Here is an 18,810-nt window from a genome sequence, read left to right as displayed (position 1 = left end):
TCTGGAGACATTTTTGGTTTTCCCAACGAGGAGGTTGCTACTGGCGTCTCATGAGAAGAGACCAGGGATGCTGCTACACGCCTTCAATGCACAGGACAGCCCCCGCGCCAGAGAATTGTCAGGCGGGAAATGTCAGCAGGTTTCTGAGGTTGAGAAACTCTGTTCTAGGGCCTGGCATCTACCTGTATAAACTTCCAAATAGACTCCTGGAGTCCTGGGTTCTTCTGCAGCCCGGGAGGATACCGTATAAAGTCTTTCCTAGGGTCGTGCCTGCCCCAACTTGTCTATTTAACCTTGCTTAGGACTGGTCAGTTCCACTCTTGGGCTCCAGTGTTTTGAATTCCACCCATTGACAGAGAGGACAGAATAATTAATATTTGCTGGAGGCATGTAAAACCAGTAGTCTCCCTGCTGAGGGCATGAATTAAAATGTAAATGGGAGCTGGGTGCGGTGGCTCATGCCTGTACTAGTGTTTTGGGAGGCCAAGGTGGGCGGATCGCTTGAGGCCAGGAGTTCCAAGATCAGTCTGGCCAACATGGTGAAACCCCATCTCTACTAAAAATACAAAACTTAGCCAGGTGTGGTGGCACACACCTGTAGTTCCAGCTACTCAGGAGGCTGAGGTACGAGAATCACTTGAACCCAGGAGGCAGAGGTTGCAGTGAGCTGAGGTCGCACCACTGCACTCCAGCCTGAGTGACAGGGGGAACTCTGTCTCAAAAAAAAAAAGTAAATGGGGAGTGGGAAGATGGGGAGAAAAAGGAAAATTATTGGGATTAAAGGATCTTCCTGGGGATTGCTAGGAGGCATAGTCATCCTACGCCTTCCCTTCTCACCTGGTCTGTGAGAAGCATAAACTGAGGCCCTACAATGTGAAAAGCCTCAAAGTGGGTTCCACAGCTGGTCAGAGGTGGAGCTGGGGCTCCTGATTATATTTACATATGAATTAAAGCTTTGTTATCAGCTATTCTACCTCAGGCCTAGGCCTGGAACTAGGGCCTGGGTGGTAGAATGGTTACTCTGGAGCAGCAAGGGGGACTAGATTAGGGGAGTTAGGATGGAGGCCAGGGCAGGACCTGGAACGAGGGTGGAGGTGAGGGGTGGGAACACAGAGAGGAATCAGGCTTCCTGTGTGCTCCTCCCTGGCCCCTTTCACAGAGACAGGTAAACCAGGGGCTCCCTTTGCACATCTGATAAAAACTTTGCACTGTCTGGAGATGTGCAATGTACATTTTGCATGTAATTTCAGTATCTTCAAAGTTCTATATTGGTTACCAGAAGGACTGGATGGGAGGTGGGTGGAGAGGGGGTTGATTCTTAAGTGTATATAGAAGAATAAACATACAGGAATAAAAAGTCCAGGAAGAAAAGTAATGAAAAGGGATTTGTCTTACCCAATACTAAAACATACTATAAAGTCAATGTATTTAAAGCAGTACGGTATCGAAGCAGGACTAGACCGATCTGTGGAACAAAATGGAGTATGGAAATGGATCCAGCCCCACACGGGAATTCAATGTATGATAAAGATAGCACTTCAGGCCCAGCACAGTGGCTCATGCCAGTAATCCCAAAACTTTGGGAGGTTGAGGCAGGTGGATCGCTTGAGACTAGCCTGGGCAACATGGCAAAACTTTGTCTCTATAAAAAAATACAAAACTTGTGGCCGGGGGCAGTGGCTCAAACCTGTAATCCTAGCACTTTGGGAGGCCGAGGCAGGTGGATCACAAGGTCAAGAGATTGAGACCATCCTAGCCAACATGGTGAAACCCCGTCTCAACTAAAAATACAAAAATTAGCTGGGTGTGGTGGCGTGCACCTGTAGTCCCAGCTACTTGGGAGACTGAGGCAGGAGAATCGCTTGAACCTAGGAGGCGGAGGTTGCAGTGAGCTGAGATCATGCCACTGCACTCCAGCCTGGTAACAGAGCAAGACTCTGTCTCAAAAAAAAAAAAAAAAAAAAAAAAAAAAATTTATCTGGGCATGATTGCACACACCTGTAGTCCCAGCTACCAGGGAGGCTGAAGTGGGAGGATTACCTGAGCCTGGGAGGTCAAGGCTGCAGTGAGCTGTGATCACGCCACTGCACTCCAGCCTGGGCAACAGAGCAAGACCTTATCTCTAAATGAATGAATGAATAAAAGACAGCACTTCAGACAAATGGGGGGCAGTGTTGGTAGGAGGTTGTGGCGGGGGAGGGGGCGGAGATCAAATGGGTGGAATAACCAGCAAGTCTTTTGGGGAAATTACAAAAAGCTGTGCCCTTATTCGACACTGAAATAAATTCCAGGTGGGCCACATATGTAACACCATAATGTATCAGAAAAAAGACATGAGTGAATATTTTAATAATCTTGGAGATGGAAAAGACGTTCTAAGCACGATGAAACCTAGAAGCCATAAGAGAAAAATGGAAATGTTTGACTACAAGACTTCTATACAGAAGAAATGGCCATAAGCCAGTTTGAAAGACAAATGACAAAACGGAGGGGATATATCCTTGTTGCCCCCTACCCTGTCCCCTCCTGCCCGCCAGCCCCTCCAAGCCGAGACGGGGACGAGCAGGAGGGATGACTGGGGCTGTGAGAGTCGAGACCGAGCACCTGGCAGAGGCTTCTCCTGCGGCGCTCTGGCCAGCGCCCACATGTTTCGGGGCCGGGAAGTCCCGGAAACCCCAGGCGGGCCATCTGGGTCCTCAGCAGGTGCCTTGGCACAGCGGAGCCGAAGTCCTCCTGGAGGCTGCTCACCACTTCCCTCGCGTGGCCATCCTAAGAACTGCAATCCTCTGTTCCTGCTCAGCCCCTTCTGAGTATCAAGGCGAGAATTTGAAAATAAATAAATAACAGCTAATTTTTTGAGGGAACTAACCATGTTCCAGGCATTGTGTTAAACACTTAACCTAGCATATTTCATTTTCCCCTCAAAACAACTCTTCGAGGTAGGTGCACTGTATTCTTATCTCCATTTCACGGATGGAAACTGAGGCTTGAAAAAAGTGACTTGTCTTTCTAAGTAGTGGCACCAGAATTTACTGCCACATTCCTGGCCTCAGCTCTTAATGTAATAAATCCAAGTCTTTGGGAAAATTCAATAAAACAAACTTTTTTGAGGTTTACCTTGATCCAGACCTTTTGCAGGTGCTGGGGATTCTGAATTGAGGAAAATAGTCATCAGAGGTGACAGCAGAGGAACACTCCTGATACAGCGAATCCTGATGGCTACAGAGGACTCATTCACTCCAGGAAGTGGTGGGGGCAGTGGGGAGGGATCCCAGAGGAGATGTCCTCCAAGCTGCATCTTGTGGAGAGAGAGTAGTGGGGTGGCACTTACTAAGGTGGGCTGGATGTCAAGTGGGGCTTGGGGGAGGAGCAGTGATCTATATGCTCTGAGTTTGGGGGTAGACCACAGATGGGGCTAAATAAAGTACACCAGGACCAAGCTAAGGAGTTTGGGTGCAAAGATTTTTTTGAGAGCTTTTCCATGTTTAAGTTGCTTGGGTCTAGGGACAGCCTGCTCTGCCAACCCAACCTACCTCTTTTGCAGATGCTTCCCCACCCCAGTTCAAGGTGCTCTCAGAAACTTGGAATCCCTCCTGATTCCTTCCTCTTCCTCACTTCTATCCACTTATCAGGGCCGTCCAGTCTGCTTCCTAAATACTTCCTAGGTTCACCCACTTCTCTCCATCCCTCTTGCCTCTCCTCTAGTCCAGCCTGCCTTCCTGTCACTCCTGAATTCAGCTGCTGTTGGTGACTTGGTCTCACCACCTTCAAACTTTTACACAAGAGAAATCCTTCTAAAACAAATCTGACCACATCCCCTCTCCTACTGAAAACGCTTTTCATTGATTCATTCAACAAATATCAAGTATTTATTATATGTTGAATATTCAAGATATAATTATGAGCAAAACATGGAATTTAAAGCCTATGGGGGTGACAGACATGAACCAAATCACCCCCTAAATAATTGTATAATAAAAACTGGGCTAGATGCTATGAGAGGGACTGGCCTAGAGAGGGAGATCTTTGAATGCTCCCCAAGGCATCCCATCTGAAGTTTGAATAGCAGTCAGCCAGATCAACAAGCCAAGGATGGGTAAGAGCTTACACAAAGGCCCTGAAGTTGCTTCTCTGAGTTTCTGTTTCCTTGTCTGTATAATGGGAATATTTAGAGTTATGAGGATTAAATGAGTTAATGTGTAAAGTTCTTAGAACAGACCTTAGGACATAAGTTTTCCATAAGTGTTAGTTATCATATATATATTTGAGATGGAGTCTTACTCTGTTACCCAGGAGGCAGTGGCGTGATCTCTGCTCACTGCAACCTCTGCCTCCCAGGTTGAAGCAATTCTTCTGCCTCAGCCTCCTGTGTAGCTGGGATTACAGGCATGTGCCACTACGCCTGGCTAATTTTTGTATTTTTTGTAGAGATGGGGTTTCACCATATTGGCTAGGCTAGTCTTGAATCCTGATCCGCCCGCCTCAGCCTCCCAAGGTGCTGGGATTACAGGAGTGAGCCACTGTGCCTGGCCAATAACTTAATAATATATTTTTTTAAGTGGAGAGATATTGGAAATCTTTCAGCAAAGGAGTTAAAGGAGAAAGTAGCATTTTTAAAATGTCACTCTGGCTGCAATGAGGAGCATGGATTAGTACAAAGAACGAGCAGATTTGGGGAAACCAATGAGACTTTTGCAGGGGTCCATTGAGAGCTATGGGGATTTGGGCTAGGGAGGCAGAGGGAAATTGGAGAGATTTTGTGGTTTAGGTAGTAGACACTGCTAGGCTTGCTGTTTTATTGGTAGTGGGAGGCTGTAGGAGGTAGGTGGTCCCAACAACTGGTTGGGTGGTGATGTTCTTCACCAAGACAAGGAAGCCTGAAGGATGCCTAGGCCTCGGTGGGGGGGGGATGCTGATTCTGGATGTGTTTAGATGCACATACTGTGGGACATCCCAGATGAGGGCTGCATAGGCAGCTGATTCACTGTGGAGTTCAGAGGAGAAACTGTGGCTGGAGATACAAAACGAAGATTGTTGGTGATATGGTTTGGATCTGTGTTCCCACCTAAATCTCATGTCAAATTTGTAATCCCCAATGTTGGAGGTGGGGCCTGGTGGTAGATGATTATACTGGGGTGGTTTCTCATGAATGGTTTCATACCATCCCCTTGGTGCTCTTCTCGTTATAGTGAGTGAGTTCTCATGAGATCCAGTTGTTTAAAAGTGTGTGGCACCGGCCAGGCGTGGTGACTCATGCCTGTAATCCCAGCACTTTGGGAGGCCGAGGTGGGCAGATCACAAGGTCAGAGATCGAGACCATCCTGGCTAACACGGTGAAACCCTGTCTCTGCTAAAAATATAAAAAATTAGCTGGGCATGGTGGCGGGCACTTGTAGTCCCAGCTACTTGGAAGGCTGAGGCAGAATGGCGTGCACCCGGGAGGTGGAGCTTGCAGTGAGCTGAGATCGTGCTACAGCACTCCAGCCTGAGCGACAGAGCAAGACTCCATCTCAAAAAAAAAAAAAGTGTGTGGCACTACCCGACCACTCTGTCTTGCTCCTGCTCCTGCCATGTGAGACGCGCTGGCTCCCCCTTTGCCTTCAGCCATGATTGGAAGCTTCCTGAGGCTTCCCCAGAAGGCAAGCAGATGCCAGTATCATGCTTCCTGTACAGCCTGTGGAACTCTGAGCCAATTAAACCCCTTTCCTTTCCTTTTCTTTTCTTTTTTTTTTTTTTTTTTGATGGAGTCTCACTCTGTCACCTAGGCTTAGGCTGGAGTGCAGTGGCGTGATCTCAGCTCACTGCAACCTCCACCTCACGGGTTCAAGGGATTCTCCTACCTCAGCCTCCCAAGTAGCTGGGACTACAGGCATGTACCACCATGCCCAGCTAATTTTTTTATTTTTGGTAGAGACAGGGTTTTACCATGTTGCCCAGGCTGGTCTCGAACTCCTGATCTCAAGTGATCTGCCCACCTCAGCCTCCCAAAGTGCTGAGATTACAGACATGAGCCACCGTAACCAGCCTCCCTTTTCTTTATAAATTACCCAGTCTCAGGTATTTCCTTATAGCAATGCAAGAATAGACTAATACAGTTGGCAAATAAGTGATCACCTCAATCACTCCATCTTTGAGATGGTAGAGGTAGGAGATAGCTAGATGATTTTTTTTTTTTTTTTTTTTTTGAGACGGAGTCTCGCTCTTTCGCCCAGACTGGACTGCAGTGGTGCTATCTCGGCTCACTGCAAGCTCCGCCTCCCGGGTTCATGCCATTCTCCTGCCTCAGCCTCCTGAGTAGCTGGGACTACAGGCGCCCGCCACCGTGCCCGGCTAATTTTTTGCATTTTTAGTAGAGACAGGGTTTCACCGTGTTAGCCAAGATGTTCTCGATCTCCTGACCTCGTGATCCGCCCGCCTCAGCCTCCCAAAGTGCTGGGATTACAGGCGTAAGCCAACGCACCCGGCTGCTAGATGATTTTTAAGGTTTCTTCTGGTTCAAACACGCATAGGATTCCAAGTGTTGAGGTCAGTAGGACTCCAGAGACAGAGAGAAAATTGATATGGTATGAAAGACTTGGCAGAAGCTCCTTGGAGGCTATTTGTTATTCATTCATCAGTCTTTTACTGAGCAGCTACTCTGAGCCACATGCTCTATTGGGGGTGGAAGGGTAAATAAGACCTAGCTGCCAAACCAGTGCGGTGGCTCACATCTGTAATTTCAGCTACTCAGGAGGCTGAGGCAGAAGATTGCTTGAGTCCAGGAGTTCAAGGCTACAGTAAACTGATTGTATCACTGCACTCCAGCCTAGGTGACAGGGTAAGACCCCATCTCTAGAAAAAAAAAAAAAAAAAAAAAAAAAAGGCCGGGCATGGTGGATTACAGGCTGTGATTATGCCTGTAATCCCGGCACTTTGGAAGGCCAAGGCAGGTGGATTGCTTGAGGTCAGGAGTTCATGACCAATCTGACCAACATGGTGAAAACCTGTCTCTACTAAAAATACAAAAATTAGCGGAGCGTGGTGGCAGGTGCCTGTAATCCCAGCCACTTGGGAGGCTGAGGCAAGAGAATTGCTTGAAACTGGGAGGCGGAGGTTGCAGTGAGCCAAGAATGGAATGCACCACTGCACTCCAGCCTGGAGACACGGCAAGGCTCCGTCTCAAAAAAAAAAAAAAAAAAAGCATCTCAGGGTCTCAGGAGGCTTGGTAGACCAAGAAATGTTTCTTAAAGGAAGTAACAACTAAGATAACACCCAAAAGTCAGGTAAAAGAAAGCGCCCTCCTCTTGAATTTTTCACTTTAGACTTTACCATGCAGAGTCCATTCCAGGAACAAAGGCCCAGGCAATAGCAGTTGCATTTCCTAGGTTCTGTTGAATTTTCCTTCTTCTCTGAGATCCTTCTTCTCAATGTTCCCTCTGGCCTCATCTTCACATTCTCCGCCAGGGCTAGGAATAGAGTCTGGGCAAAGGGACCGAGGGTACAGAAGTAGGAAGGCGCTCACTCATGGGTCATGCAATGTGCTTCTGGCCCTCTTCCCACTCACACCCCCACTCTAGCTTTTCCCTGTACTCTGCTGGCATCTTGCTATTCCCACGTGTGGCTTCCTCTGTTTATGGTGAGCCTTGCCAACACTTGACTGAGGAAAGCTTGCTCATGATGAGCTCAGATTTCACCTCCTCCTAGAAGTCTACTGCTTTCTCCAGTCATCCCTGTCCTTCTCCCTAGGCCAAGATGGTCCCCTGTGCTCTAACAGCATGGTGAAGACTGCACAGTGGTTAACAGAACAGGCTTTAGCATCAGAGCCCTGCTGTGCTGTCTATTATCTGTGAATCACTCTCTGAGCCTGTTTGTTTCCACATGTGTGAAATGTGGTGCTGGCATCACAGGGGAGTTGTAAAGATTAAATGAGAAAACTTATGTAAAGTGATCAGCCGTGACTGGTATATGTACCAGTCAGATACATGATATAATAAAGATAAAGATAGGAAAATAATGAGAGTAAATGAGCACTTTAGAAGACGCACAAACAATAACAATAGCTACCACTTACAGTAAGTGGTTATTGTTTATACTTCTTCTAAAGTGCTCATGTTTTCTAATTATTTTCCTGCCGTTATCTTCATTATATCATAAGCTTCTGGGGGCAAGAAGGAAGAAGAGGAGGAGGAAGAAGATATTCATAAATGACATTTAACAAGCATTACGACATGTCTGCTGAATAAAGAAATGACAATTTCATGGGAAATGTTCTGGGCAGGAAATCTGGAATCCTGAACTCCAATCACATGGTCCTAGTGATGGTACAGTTTCTGCCTCACTCACATTCACTTTAAGGAAAAGCTGCCCAGACCACAAACCCCGCTGGGGCCATGCTTTAAACCACTTGGCCCCTCCAGCCTCTAGACTTGAGCAGATAGGGCCAGCACCGGAGTCAAGGGTCACCATTTAATATATTAGCTGCTGTCCTCTGACCAATGGTGTATACTATGGTGTGAATATGTTCCCCAAGGTTCATGTGCTGGAAACTTAATCCCCAAGGCAACAGTGTTGAGAGGAGGGACCTTCAGGAGGTGATTAGGTCATGGGGACTCTGCCATCATGAATAAATTAATGATGATATTGAGGGAGTGGGTTCCTGATAAAAGGATGCATTCAACCCCATTTCTTCTTCTCTCTCTCTTTCTCTCTCCCCTTCTCTCTGTCCCTCTCATGCTGTCTTGCTCCCTTGCCCTTCACCTGCTGCCATGGAATACACAGCAAGAAGGCCCTTGCCAGATGTGTACCCCTAAACCTTAGACTTACCAGGCTTTACAGCTGTAAGAAATATATTTCTATACCTTATAAATTACCTAGTTTCAGATATTCTGATATAGCAGCACAAAATGAACTAAGCAACCTAGCACAACAATCTAAGATGGGCCGATTTGAGGTGTTACTGAACCAAGGAACAGAAAGACATTGTTGGCTCAGGCATGGTGCCTCACACACGAAACCCCAGAACTTCGAGAGGTCAAAGTGGGAGGATCAGTTAAGCCCAGGAGCTCAAGACCAGCCTGGGCAACAGTAAGACTTCGTCTCTACAAAAGGAAAAAAAAATTTTTTTAATTAGCCAAGCATGGTGGTGCATGCCTGTATTCTCAGCTACTTTGGAGGCTGAGGTGGGAGGATCATTTGAGCCTGGGAGGCAGAGGCTGCAGTGAGCCAAGATCATGCCATGCCACTGCACTACAGCCTGGGTGACAGAGTGAGACCCTGTCTCAGGAAAAAAAAAAAAAAAAAAAAAAAAAAAGGAAAGAAATTGTCAGGTGGCAGAGGGAGTTGAAGTAGAGAAGTCAGAGACAGCCAGGTATGGTGGCTCACGCCTGTAATTCCAACCATTTGGGAGGCTGAGGCAAGTGGATCGCTTGAGTCCAGGAATTCATGACGAGCCTAAGCAACATGGCAAAGCCCTGTCTCTACAAAAAATACAAAATTAGGCTGGGTGCGGTAGGCTCATGCCTGTAGTCCCAGCACTTTGGGAGGTTGAGACAGGAGGATCACCTAAGGTCAGGAGTTCGAGACCAGCCTGGCCAACATGGTGAAACCCTGTCTCTACTAAAAATACAAAAATTAGCCAGTCGTGGTGGTACATGCCTGTAATCTCAGCTACTCAGGAGGCTGAGGCAGGAGAATCACTTGAACCTGGGAGGCGGAGGTTGTGGTGAGCTGAGATCGCGCCATTGCACTCCAGCCTGGGAAACAAGAGTGAAACTCCATCTCAAAAAAAAAAAAAAAAAAAAAATTAGCCAGGCATAGTGACACATGCCTGTAGTCCCAGCTACTTGGGAGGCTGAGGCAGGAAGATCGTTTGAGCCCAGGATGCAGAGGTTGCAGTGAGTGATGATCGTGGCACTGTACTCCAGCCTGGGTGACAGAGCCTGGGTGACAGAGCAAGACCCTGTCAAAAAAAAAAAGTCATAGACAAGTAGGTCTTGGCCAGGAAAGCCATGTGCAGGCCCAGAGAAGTAGGACCAGAGACCAGGAGAAGGCAGAAGCCTGACTGTAGGTAGAGGGGGAAGGAGCAATCCTATCCAGTGATGAGGAGTGCTGAGGAGATAGAGAATGCATAGACCAGTGAGTCCTAGACCTCTAACCTTCCTCCTGCCTTTCAGTTCCAGTCCTTACAAGAAACTCCTTTGTACTTGAGCTAAATTGGGTGGGCTTCTGTGGCCCAATGAGCCTGACTCTACTGTGTTATCTTGGCAAGTCCCTGCCCCTCTCTGAGCCTCGTTCTGACTAGATTATCTCTAAAGTCCTCTCCAGGTCAGTGTTCTTTCTGAACACTGTGTAGAGGAGATGGTTTTTAGGTTGTTGGCACCTGAGTTCAGTATTAGTTACAGAGTGCCTCTGACATCCTGGCTCCCAAAATAGTGTCGTGGCTGGTTAAAGAATCTGTTAGAGGATCCAACACCCACCTGGCTTTGAACCTGAGACCCGCTGATACAATTCGACTCCTCCTTCGATTGTATCTTTTGTTGGATCACAAAGGAACTGAGGAACCAGGGCTGGTGTTTCTCCAGTGTCTTTTGGCTGCTGAATGCCCTACCTGCCCCCTTAATACTTTTCTGGACCCACTTCAGCATTTCAGAGGATTTCAGTGCCAAGTCTGCTCTAAAAAAAAGTGCCACTCCAGGAAGAATTTGAACAAAAAAAGTTTCCTTCTTTGGTATTAAGATTTCCTGCCTTCCAGCTGTTTGGCTATGAGCCTGTGCCCTGCCTTCATCCTCCTAAGCTAACAACTATGTTGATAATAACATTCCCTTGCTTTTGTATGGTGTTTTGCACTTTTCAGAGCATTTTAACACTTATCATCTTACTTGATAAAAAAAATCTCAGGCAGGATGGACAAGAAGGAGAGGCAGAGGATAATACCTGGATAATATCTATCACTTCTCCCATTCCCTCTACCCCCTTAAGACAATTTATTTTAAAATAATGTAAAAAAAATTACTCCTATGCCTTTTTTAAAAACAGGTGGAATATTTTATTTTATTTATTTTATTTTATTTTTGAGATAGGAGTCTCTCTCTGTCACCCAGGCTGGAGTGCAGTGGTGCAATCTCAGCTCACTGCAACCTCCGCCTCCCAGGTTCAAGCGATTTTCCTGCCTCAACCACCTGAGTAGCTGCGATTGCAGGTGTGCACCACCATGCCCAGCTAATTTTTTAAAAATTATTTTTAGTAGAAACAGGGTTTCACCATGTTGGCCAGGCTGGTCTCGAACTCTTGACCTCAGGTGATCTGCCCACCTCAGCCTCCCAGAGTGCTGGGATTACAGGTGTGAGCCACCGTGCCAGCCTAATATAAGGTGGAAATATTGAGATTGAACTTGATTAAGTGACTTGCCCAAGGTCACAGAGCAGGTTGATGGCTAAGTAGGATCTATAAGGCTTACAATCAAGGATAACACTTGGCTGGGTGTGGTGGCTCATGCCTGTAATCCCAGCACTTTGGGAGGCTGAGGCAAGGTCAGGAGATCGAGACCATCCTGGCTAACACGGTGAAACCCCGTCTTCACTAAAAACACAAAAAATTAGCCAGGCGTGGTGGCGGGCGCCTGTAGTCCCAGCTACTCGGGAGGCTGAGGCAGGAGAATGGCCTGAACCCAGGAGGCGGAGCTTGCAGTGAGCTGAGATCACACCACTGCACTCCAGCCTGGGTGACAGAGCGAGATTCCATCTCAAAAAATAATAATAAATAAATAATTTTTTTAAAAAAGGATCACACTTAATGTTTTATAGTCATTTTCTCAAGACCTGCCTAACCCTATTTTGCACACTGCTAACCAAGGCAAGGGACCTTGAAGAAAAGTTGTGTTCTTGACATGTATGCCCCTTTGGTGCCTGCAGGGATCATTCATAATCTTAACCTGTACCCTCTACAGAGACTTAGCTGTCCCACAGTGGCTTGCGAAGCACCAGGAGGTCACAGAAGTAAGCTAGGATGGATGTAAGGCTTTCATTACTGTTCCTTGGGTAGTGGCAAGAATAAATTCTGTTGGAAAACACTGTTTTCTTGTTTTTCTTACAGAACACTTGGCAGAAGACAGAAAAGGTTGAGAACTATCAGTCTATCCCTCTCTCAGTATCTCTAAAAAAAAGGAAGCAGGGCCAGGTGTGGTGGCTCATGCCTGTAATCCCAGCACTTTGGGAGGCCAAGGCGGGTGGATCACTTGAGGTCAGGAGTTCAAGACTGGCGTGGCCCACATGGTGAAACCCCGTCTCTACTAAAAATACAAAAATTAGCTGGGTGTGGTGGTGCACGCCTGTAATCCCAGCTACTTGGGAGGCTGAGGCAGGAAAATCGCTTGAATCCGGTAGGTGGAGGTTGCAGTGAGCTGAGATTGCACCACTGTTCTCCATCCTGGGTGACAGAGTGAGACTCCATCTCAAACAAACAAACAAAAAAAGGAAGCAGAGGTAATAGTCTCTTTCTTTCCTCCCTCCCTAAACTCTACTCTGCAGCAAGGACATCCTTCCCTGGCCCCTCTGTTTTGGGCCTCCTTGCCAACTGTGCTCATCGCTGCATTCCCACCTGGTCATTCCAGAGCCCATCCCTCTCAGCTACAACATGGAGTCAAGTTATCTTGGGAGGCAAGCAGTAAGCTCTCAATAACACAGTTCTAATAGCTGGGGACAGGTGAGGAAGCAGAAGGGAGCAGCAGCTTTCCCTGTGCTTGCTCCAGTCAGCGCTCACCCCTTGCCCAGTGCCCCAGCTGAAAGCTTAGTGGGCAGCTCTCATGGTATCACCCAGCACAACAACTGTAGATGCACAGCTGGGAAGTTAGTAATTGCAGTTAGCTCATCTGATGGCCAGGGCAACACTGTGTCAGTCCGGGTGAAGACAAGAAAACAGAAGTGACTGGAATTTCAAACAGAGGGAATTGGTGTCCGAGAACTGGTTAGAAATCTGTTAGAAAGCCTGAAGGAGCAAAGCTCGTAAAGTTGGGTAGACTAGAGATTAACAGATGCAAGAAGTTCTAACACTCCAAGGCCTGGAGAATCAAAAGGGAAAGTGTCGCTAGACCCCAAAGTGCACTTGTTGCTAACACAACTGTAGCACTGCTTTTGCAATTATGCTAACAGAATTGCCAGAGGTCACCGGGGCCTGCATCTACCCACTGCTGCCCCTCCATACCACCAACACTGCTGGAGCCTGGCAAGGAACCCACCACCACCACTGCTGGAAAGGCTGAAGGTCTCCAAGCCCGTAACTACCAGCTGCTGCCAGAATCTCCAGCAGAAGCAGAGAGAACAATGGCTTCACCTCTCCTTCCACCATCCCCTCCCCAGGCACACAATTTCCCACCTGTACTTCCCATTGACCAAATATGACAGGAAGTCAGCTGGCAAGAAGTGTCTGGGGAATGTAGTTTTCAGGGTCCAGCAAGGGAAAGATAGAGCGGAGCTCAAAGCAAATAGGCAAATGACTAGTGCAAATACTATTGAACCTTTCAGCTAATGTGGGTACCTTAAAGGCCATATGTATTGGACATTAGTTGAAACATTCAATAGTATTTGCACTCATCATTTGCTTTATTTCTCCATTTTTCCCTTTCTATTTAACAATAGGCCCTGATTTCCTTTCCAGGATTCATGTATTTCCAGGAAGGTAACTCCCTCGGGTAGAGCAGGGCTGAGCCAAATCAGGGGACTCAATCCACTGGCCAGAATGATGGGTCAGAGTGGTCACGTGAACTCAGACAGTCCAATCAGAATGAATCTCAGGATTTTGGTGGGAAGGCAGGCACATGGACTCCCTCTTACTTATTAATCACAATTAAGAAAACATGCAGGCCCTGGGAGCTGTTGACAATCCTATTGGGACAATAAGGGGAATGAAAACCAAGAAGAAAGAGTAGCCTGGATGACTAGAAGTTTTGTTTTCTTTTTTTTGTTTTTTTTTGGCACATATGTAACTTACATGCTGTAGCCACTGCTTAGAGCTCCAGTAGAGTTGATTGGGCTCATACTCCTCTGGGTATCTATTATCTATCAGAAAGCAAAACTGGAGCCAGGAGCAGTGGCTCAGGCCTGTAATCCCTGTACTTTGGAAGGCTGAGGGTGGAGGATCACTTGAGCCCAGGAGTTTTGAGACTCACCTGGGCAACATAGTGAGACCCTGTCTCATAAAACAAACAAAAACAAAACAAATCAAAACAAAACAAAAAATCAACAACAAAAACAAAAAACAAACAAGAACAACAACAAAAAAGCAAAACCAAGCAAGACCAATTTACGAGCATCATGGAAAACTCTGGAAGAGAAAGAAAGTTCTTTCCCATTGTCACATCCTAGATAGTGGCTTTTAAATATTTTTTACTGTACTCTCAAGAGTAAACAGATTTTTTTTTTTTTTAAGACAGAGTCTCACTCTGTCGCTCAGGCTGGAGTGTGGTGGTGTGATCTTGGCTCACTGTAACCTCCGCCTCCTGGGTTCAAGTGATTCTTGTACCTCAGCCTCCCAAGTAGCTGGAATTACAGGTGTATGCCACCATACCTGGCTAATTTTTGTATTTTGAGTAGACGTGGAGTTTCTCCATGTTGGCCAGGATGGTCTTGAACTCCTGGCCTCAAGTGATCTGCCCGCCTCGGCCTCCCAAAGTGTTGGGATTACAGGCGTGAGCCACCATGCCCGGTGGATAAATAGATTTTACACTGTAGCCAGTACACATGTGTATGTGTATATGATTGAAACAAAAAAAGTTTCATAGTAATTTTCACAGTACCCTTGCTATGTACAATTAATTCAAATTGTCAATTCCATTCCACTTTAAAAGTAAAAGCTAGTTACAAACTTCTAAATAATATCATGATCTATTAATGATTTATGACCTGCAATCATATTTGAAACACATTGTCCTATACCATGCCATTATCAATTGCTGTAAAACATAACTCATGATTGGAAGCATCCTAACCTTTACTAACTTTTCTGCTTCTTTACCCATATTCTCTGTCTTCCTTTACTCTGAGGGAAAGCCACAGCGTCCCAGCTCCTATCAGAGGCCAACCTCTCCCCTGACCTGTGCTCAGGATCCCAAGAACTTAACCTCTGCAGATACTCTCTCATTTGCATTGTTAATTTCTTCTGTCTACTGGAATATTTCATTTACTCACTTGCTCTAGAGTCTGTATCTTAAAACCAAAAACAAACCAACAAATAAAAACTTCCTCCTTTGGCCCTATTTCAACTCCTGCTTCCTTGAGTCAAACCAGAGTAGATACGGCTGAATGGGACAGGAAGCTGAACAGGGGCGTAGAGGTGAGCTCAGCAGAAGGGATGAGAAGCTTGGCAAGAAGGCAAGTAGTGAGTGTGGAAGGAAGAAGAGAAGGCATCGAGACTGATGTGATTGAACAGAAATCAGAAGTGGATTTTGACCCAAGAACTGCTTTCCTTAAGCCCCTATCTTGAGTCTCCTTCTGCTCCCTGGCTCCCAAACCTCTGTTGGAGCCTGGACTCTGGAGTTGAGTAAGCTTAGGTTCAACACCAGTCCTGTCATTTCTGAGCTGGGTGACTTTGGAGAAATTACATGTCTTCTTTAAATTTTCTCATCTGAAAAAAAAATTATCACCTGTAAAATTAATCTAATAAAACCTGTCTCATTGAGTTGTTTTAAGGATTAAATGAGATCAACACATTTTAGCTCTTATTATTATCAAGGCCTTCCCTAGGCCTTATACAAAACCTTACTCCCTATTTAATAATAATTACCATAGTGATCACTTGTTGAAGAATTCCTCTGTGCCAGGCAAGGACCTGACAAACAGAGTTTCCAAGTCAAAAAAGATTCCCTGGTAGCTTCTCAATACAGAGTTTTCTCCCTCTAATAGCTTTTTATTTTATTTTATTTTATTATTTATTTGAGACGGAGTTTTGCTCTCGTCGCCCAGACTGGAGTGCAGTGGCGCCATCTTGGCTCACTGCAACCTCCGCCTTCCAAGTTCAAGTGATTTTCCTGCCTCCACCTCCCAAGTAGCTGGAATTACAGGTGCCCACGACCCCACCCAGCTAATTTTTGTATTTTTAGTTGAGATGGAGTTTCACCATGTTGGCCATGCTGGCCTTGAACTCCTGACCTCAGGTGATCTGCCTGCCTCGGCCTCCTAAAGTACTGGGATTACAGGCATGAGCCACCATGCCTGGCCTCCCTCTAATAACTTAATGAACATTATATTATGGAATGCCTACCATGCACTAGAGAGTGGACTGGCTTACTTGCATTCATTCATTCATTCATTCAATGTTGTTGTTTAGGTATCTATTGTTAATTAAGTACCTATTATGGTACCAGGCACTTACTAGGGGCTGATAGTACCATCATACACTTAGCCCTGAACCTTAAAGGACTTACAGTCTAGCCACAGTGTAAGTGCTATGTAATGAGGGTATGTATTTGAGATGTTCTTTCCTTGTGGCTTCCTTGGATTAGGCAACCCCACCTTTGGCTTCACACCCCGTGACTGACCATGGTTCTGATTCTGATTTTTTTTTGTCTTGGCCTTGGAACCCCATCTTCAGGACACACTTTTGAGTTCTCGCTCCCCATGTGACCGAGGATTAAGAGACGAGGTAACTTTTGCATTCCCATTCTCTCCCTGCCTGGAGTCCCCCTCCAGAGGAAAGGAATTTAGCAGATGTACAAAAGGTAGATGGATAGCTGGTCTGGATTTTAAACAATCACACTTTTAATACTTCTCTGTCTGAATTCACTCATAGTCCCCTAATTGCCAAATCCAACTGATTCTTTGACCCTTTGCAGATCTTTTTTTTTTTTTTTTTTTTTTGAGACGGAATCTTGCTCTATCAACCAGGCTGGAGTGCAGTGGTGTGATCTCGGCTCACCGCAACCTCTGCCTCCCGGGTTCAAGTGATTCTCCTGCTTCAGCCTCCCGAGTAGCTGGGCCTATAAGTGCCCACCACCACACCCAGCTAATTTTTATATTTTTAGTAGAGATGGGGTTTCACCATGTTGGCCAGGCTGGTCTTGAACTCCTGCCCTCGTGATCAGCCTGCCTTGGCCTCCCAAAGGCATGAGTCACTGTGCCTGGCCGAACTTTTGCAGATCTTTTGTCTCTTTCTCTCTTTGTGGTATTACATACAACTTTCTTTGCATCTTTCACCTCTCTAGCTCAGAGAGGTTAAGTAAATGGAATGAGGACTCGAACTCAGTTCAGGCTAACTTCAAAGCACATGCTACAGACAATATTCCATGCTGCTTCCCAAAGTAGACAATAGTCTAGACCTATGCTATCTAATATGCAGTCAGTGGCTACATGCTATGGTTTGAATGTCCCTCCAAAACTCAAGTTGAAATTTAATTGCTATTTTAACAATGTTGAGAGGTGGAACACTTCAGAGGTGATGAGGTCACGAGGGCTCTGACCTCATAAATGGATTAATGCATGGGAATGGGTTAGTTATGGAGGGAGTAGACTCCAGATAAAAGGATACGTTTGGTCCCCCCTCCCTCTCTCACATGCACACTTCCTCACCATGTGATATCTTCTGCCATGTTATGGTGTGGCAAGAAGGCCCTAACCAGATGTCGAGCAAATGCTGGTGCCATGCTCTTGGGCCTTCCAGCCTCCAGAACCATGAGCCAAATAAATTTCCTTTGTTTATAAATTACCCAGTCTTTGGTATTTTGTTATAGCAGCAGAAAACTAAGATACTACCTGTAGCTATTTCAATGTAAACAAAATGAAATGAAAAATTCAATTTCTTGGTTGCACTAACCATCTTTCAAATGCTCAACAGTCACATGTGGCTAGTGGCTACTATATTGAACAGCACAGATATAAAGCATTTCTACCACTGCAGAAAACTCTGTTGGATAGTGTTCGTTAGATAAAGGTTCTGTCCTCCGACCTCTTTACTCTCTTTTCCTTTATTTATTCTCAGGAAGTGGACAGACATTGTTTAGTCTGCCTAATCCTTTACTCCTACTTTTCTGAGAAGTGTTACTCTATCCTCTACCCTCCAGCATACCTTCATTCATAGAGTTACAGTGGATACAACCATGTTTATGCATGACCCTGTCCCCCTTTCCACAATGTTACTTGATTCAGTGGTGGACATTTGGCCAAAGCTAGCTCTAACAAGAGCTCTTCCTCCCAGAAATTTGAAATTGAGCCTAAGAATCTAGTCACCTGGATGATTTTTCGAATGGAGGCAACTTGGGACTAATTGGTTACCATGTTTTATATGACATGGATTGGGAAAACTGGTCTTCAGAATGATAAAGCAATGACAAAATGGTTACACATATTGGGGAAAGTTGGATCTAGGTGTTCAAAGAAGTCAGGACTCTGTCTCCCTCTGTTTGAATTCTGCCTTCCTCTGTGATGTCTTCATTCTCAGAAAGGCTCTTTCCATGAAGCAAGAATAATGGCTGCCCTCAGTTCCTCATAGCTCAAGATCTCCAGAAGAAAAATCCTGTCTTTCCTATATCTCTCAAATCTTTAGGAGGACTTTTCTTAGTTTAGGTGATGTACCCATCTCTTCAAAAACTGATGTTTTAGCAAGGTTTCCTAGAAAACAAAGCTGGAAGAAGGGATTAAGTGTTAAAGCTTTATATGAGGGGCACAGCCCTGGAATAGTGAGAATTAGGGATAAGAGAAAGTGGGAAAAGATGAGAAGCAAGGGAAGGAAATGTTTGCTGGCTACTTCACAACGAGCTGTAGCTAGTCTCTTGACAGGCGCACCCACTTGGCCACGCAGAATGTCTCTCTAGACAGGTTGCATGGAGAAATTTTATCTTGAAACAGC

The 18,810-nt window shown here is 45.8% G+C and overlaps 1 long non-coding RNA gene across 1 annotated transcript; it reads right to left on the bottom strand.

Annotated features, from left to right (window-relative positions):
- Nucleotides 1-2,240: 2,240 nt before the first annotated feature.
- LOC129051444 (uncharacterized) lies at nucleotides 2,241-7,933 on the bottom strand. Its single transcript, XR_008515728.1, has 3 exons — nucleotides 7,309-7,933; nucleotides 3,118-3,298; nucleotides 2,241-2,806 (listed from the first exon to the last, which is right to left on the bottom strand). It is a non-coding gene; the product is annotated as an uncharacterized LOC129051444 (long non-coding RNA).
- Nucleotides 7,934-18,810: the final 10,877 nt, after the last annotated feature.

Source organism: Pongo abelii, chromosome 1 (genome assembly GCF_028885655.2).
Source record: "Pongo abelii isolate AG06213 chromosome 1, NHGRI_mPonAbe1-v2.0_pri, whole genome shotgun sequence".
Taxonomy (NCBI): Eukaryota; Metazoa; Chordata; class Mammalia; order Primates; family Hominidae; genus Pongo; species Pongo abelii.
This window is presented reverse-complemented; position numbering and strand designations above follow the sequence as displayed.